General features: G+C 38.0%; 1 non-coding gene across 1 annotated transcript; it reads left to right on the top strand.

Annotated features, from left to right (window-relative positions):
• Window positions 1-4,650: 4,650 nt before the first annotated feature.
• On the top strand, window positions 4,651-4,757 carry LOC140856779 (small nucleolar RNA R71). The gene has a single exon (XR_012140381.1). It is a non-coding gene; the product is annotated as a small nucleolar RNA R71 (small nucleolar RNA).
• Window positions 4,758-5,187: the final 430 nt, after the last annotated feature.

Consider the following 5,187-nt stretch of genomic DNA (forward strand, 5'->3'; position numbering starts at 1 on the left):
TGGAGAGGTTCCAAAATAAGGAAAGGTTGGCACCGAACCACTATAAATCTTTTTGTTTGTGGTGTGCATAATTGCTTCTCTTTAACTCTTCATTATTTCCTTGCATTCTTGCTTTTGGCAATTAATCTTGAATTAAGGTTATTCTCCTCATTCATTTAGCTATTGACAAATATTTTTCATAAGTCATTAGTTAAGTTCAAAATTTTTAGAAACCCAATTCACCCCCCCTCTTGGGTTGCATAGCTGGGCAACACTATGGTTTCCAGCGTCGTTCAAATTTGTATTTAGTTGTTTGATGACCCACATGGCTTTGTGTTCTATCTCAATAGGTAAGTGACATGGTTTACCAAACACAATCCTATAAGGAGACATTCCTAGATTGGTCTTGAAAGCGGTTCGGTATGCCCAAAGTGCATCAATTAATTTCAAAGACCAATCCTTTCTATTGGCACTAACAGTTTTTTCCAGGATCTGTTTGATTTGTCGGTTTGACACTTCAACTTGCCCACTAGTTTGAGGATGATATGGTGTGGCCAATTTATGGGTGACATTATACTTTTTCATTAATGTTGCAAAAGGTCGGTTACAAAAATGGGTTCTCCGATCACTAATGATTGCCCTAGGAATACCGAAATGGGAGAGAATATTTTCTTTAAGAAACTTAATGACCATTTTGCTATCGGGTGTTCTACATGCAATTGCTTCTACCCATTTTGAAACATAATCAACTGCTACTAGAATATATTCATTTCCAAAGGAATTTGGAAATGGTCCCATGAAATCGATCCCCCAAACATCAAAAACTTCAACTACCAAGATTGGGTTGAGTGGCATCATGTGTTGCTTGGTGATTCGACCTATTTTCTGACATTGAGCACAACTTTTACAATATTCATGAGCATCCTTAAACAAATTGGGCCAATAAAAACCATATTGGAGAACCTTAGCAGCAGTTTTCTTAGACGCGAAGTGACCCCCACATGCTTGATCATGACAAAAAGATAAAATATTCATGACTTCGTTATCTGGGATATACCTTCTAATAATTTGATCAGGACATTATTTAAAAAGATAAGGATCATCTCAAATGAAATACTTCACTTGGGCAAAGAATTTATATTTATCCTGCTTAGTCCAATGAGAAGGTATCTTACCTATGGCTAAATAATTTACAATATCAGCAAACCAAGGTTCAGTAGACACAGACATGAGTTGCTCATCTGAAAAAGATTCATTGATGGTTGATTCACTAGATGGTGCGACTGAAATTCGGGACAAATGATCTGCTACAACGTTCTCAGTGCCTTTCTTGTCCCTAATTTCTAGGTTAAATTCTTGAAGGAGCAAAATCCATCTGATTAAGCGTGCCTTGGCATCCTTCTTTGCTAGGAGATGTCTAATGGCTGAGTGATCGGTGTAAACAATGGTGTGGGTCCCAACCAAATAAGATCTAAATTTTTCTAAAGCAAAGACAACGGCAAGGAACTCCTTCTCAGTTGTGGTGTAGCTAAGCTGCGCATCATTTAAGGTTTTACTTGCATAATATATCACTCTAGACAGCTTATTTATCCGTTGACCTAAGATTGCGCCCACAACATGATCGGATGCATCACACATTAATTCAAATGGTTCAGACCAGACAGGAGGATGAATGATTGGAGCTGATACAAGTACTTTTTTTAGAAATTCAAAAGATTCCAAGCACTCATGAGTAAATTCAAATTTGGTATCCTTTGCCAAAAGATTAGTCAGTGGACGTGCTACTTTGCTAAAGTTGGCAATAAACCTTCTATAGAATCCAGCATGACCTAAAAATGAATGTATTTCTTTCACAGATTTAAGTGGTGGAAGACTTGCAATTAGATCTATTTTGGCCTTGTCCACTTCAATCCCCTTTTTAGAAATGACATGGCCAAGAACTATTCCCTGTTTGACCATAAACTGACACTTTTTTCAGTTGAGAACTAAGTGCTTCTCCTTACATCGTTCTAGAACTAATTGCAGGTGATTCAAACACTCGGAGAAGGTTAGGCCAAAAATAGAAAAATTATCCATAAAAATTTTTAGAAATCGTTCTATCATATCTGAAAACATGCTGAGCATGCATCTCTGGAAGGTTGCCGGTGCATTACATAGTCCAAAGAGCATTCGTCTATAGGCAAAAGTACCAAATGGACAGGTGAATGTAGTCTTTTCTTGATCTTCAGCGGCTATGGGGATCTGGTTGTAACCGGAGTATCCATCAAGAAAACAGTAAAACTCTTGTCCGGCTAGTCTTTCCAACATTTGATCAATAAATGGCAAAGGAAAGTGATCTTTCCTTGTCGCAGCATTCAACTTTCTATAGTCTATACAGACCCTCCATCCTGTTTGGGTCCTAGTTGGGATAAGTTCGTTTGCATCATTTTGGACCACTGTTACCCCAGATTTCTTGGGTACTACTTGAACTGAGCTTACCCAAGAGCTATCAGAAATAGGATAAATTATTCCACTATCTAGGAGTTTCAGAATCTCCTTTTTAACTACATCCTTCATAGCTGGATTAAGCCTTCTTTGGGCTTCTCTTGTTGGTTTAGCCTCTTCCTCTAAGTATATTCTATGTTGAACTATAGAAGGGCTTATTCCTTTGATATCTGCTATGGTCCAACCTATTGCTTCTTGATTTGCTTTTAGAACTGACACTAACTCCTCCTTTTGCTTGGGATCTAGGTCTGATGCAATAATTACAGGCAAAGTTTCTTTGGGTCCTAGATATGCATACTTGAGATGTTCTAGGAGGGGTTTCAGTTCTAAAATGGGTGCTTCTTCTATCGATGGTTTAGGTGATGATTTCACCATCTCAATGATTGGTTCAGTAGGAAGTATCGATTTCTGATTAATCTGATTTTCTTTAAGTATTTCATTGACATCCTCAGACTCATGGATTAACCAGGGGTTAGACTCTAGGTCGACTTCATCATCACTAATGTCAATGGATTCATAAATACCATCTTGGACTACATTGACATCAGCATGAGAAGAGGATTCCTGTTCTAAGTTAAAAATATTAAGCTCAATGGTCATATTTCCAAAGGATAACTTCATTAGACCATTTCGACAATTGATTTCAGCATTGGCCGTAACTAAGAATGGTCTTCCTAAAATGACAGGTATATGTCCTTTAGGATTCGCACTGGCTCAGTCTCTAAAACAATAAAATCTACAGAAAAAATAAAATTTTCAACCTTTATCAGAACATCCTCGACCATTCTCTTAGGGATCCTGAGAGATCTATCGGCTAACTGTAATGTGATCCCAGTAGGTTGAAATTTTTCTAATCCTAGTTGCTCATACACCGAATATGGAAGGATATTCACACTAGCTCCTAGATCTAGCAAGGTCTTTTTTATATTGGTTTCTCCAATAACACAAGAAATTGTTGGAGCTCCAGGGTCCTTATATTTAATTGGCACATGGCTAGATAGGTATGAACTGACACTTGCAGCCAAAAATGCTTTCTTTGGTACATTAGTGGTCCTTTTCCTAGTACAAAGATCTTTTAAAAATTTGGCATAAGTTGGAACCTGATGGATTATATCTAAAAGAGGAATATTAACTTGGACTTATTTAAATACCTCTAAAATTTTGTCTAAATATTCAGATTTATTAGATTTCAGTCTGTTTGGAAAAGGAGCTCTAGGACTTTTAAGTACTGGACTAGGTGAATTTTCAGTTTTTGATGCTTGAGGTTGAAAGGTAGTAGTTTTAGAAGGTGACTCGGCAGATGAGTCCTCTATATCATCAAGTGCAACTACCTTATTGTCTATTTGTTTTTTCGATCTTAAGATATGAATGGCATTTACACCATTAACTTGGTTTCCTTGTTGGGGTCGTGGACCATTTTGGTTCCTAGGATTTGGCTCAGGTTGGCTAGGTAACCTACCATGTTCTCGTTCACTAATGGTCGAAGCCAGCTGACTTACTTGCATTTCCAGACGGGTTATAGCTTGGGTGTTATTATTTATGAATTGACCCGTGGTTTGCATAAAGCTGGTATGTGTCTTCATCATGGCTTCTAGGCTTTTCTCTAAAGAGGTAATTTTTTTGTCATTATCATGGAAGCCTGGCGGGTTGTTCATCACTGGGTTGGACCTTAAATTTTGCTGATTGAAATTTGGATTGCCTACATTAGGATTCTGGGACCATGAGAAATTCAGATGATTCCTCCAACCTGGGTTATATGTGGGTGCATAAGGATTGTTCAATGGTCCTTGATAGGTGGCATTCACCTGTGCACACTCATTCGAGTTGGAACATTCTTCTAAGACATGGTCTAGTGCATTGCACCCTTTACACATGGGTGCAGATATTTGATTTACATTGGCTGGTCTCTGTAATTCTAAGGCTTCCAATCTACGTGTTAAGATTGCAATCTTGACCTTTGATGCTAGGGTTGGTTGAATTTGATGCATTCCTCTTCTTGAAGGTGTAGCTTTATCAGGTTCCCTAGTTGTTTTCCACTGTAAATTTTTCTCGGCTAGGTCTTCTAAGAATTGTCAAGCTTCAGTAGTTTCTTTGTCCATAAATTGGCCTTGGCACATGGACTCTAGCATGGTTCTTGAGTTTGAATCTAACCCCTCATAGATGATTTGGCATAGTCTCCAAGTTTCTATTCCATGGTGTGGACATTGGGTCAAAAGATTCTTGAAACGATCAAAGTACTTCCAAAATGATTCACCAGCTAGTTGGTAAAATTGATTTATTTCATTCCTAATCCTAGCTGTTTTATGATGGGAGAAATACTTTTTCAAAAATATTCTCACAAAGCCCTCTCAGGTAGTGACAGAATGGTTTGGCAGACTATAAAGCCACTTCTTAGCATTATCCTTAAGGGCAAAGTTGATTAATCTAAGTTTGACCTCATCCTCTGTTAATTGCAGTTTCATGGTTGCACATACCTCCTCAAATTCTCTAATAAATATATAAGCATCCTCTAATCCTGTGAATTTTGGAAGCATATTTATGATTTGAGGTTTGATTTCAAAATTGTTAGCTGTGGGTTGTGGCAACCTGATACAAGATGGTTGGATGGAGCCAACTGGATAACACAAATCCTTAAGGGTCATGGGTTGGATTGGTTCAGCCATTGGAACAACAGGAATTGACTCAATTCTAACTAGACGACCCGACACTCTTCTCCACACACGA

This window comes from Elaeis guineensis, chromosome 3, assembly GCF_000442705.2.
Source record: "Elaeis guineensis isolate ETL-2024a chromosome 3, EG11, whole genome shotgun sequence".
Taxonomy (NCBI): Eukaryota; Viridiplantae; Streptophyta; class Magnoliopsida; order Arecales; family Arecaceae; genus Elaeis; species Elaeis guineensis.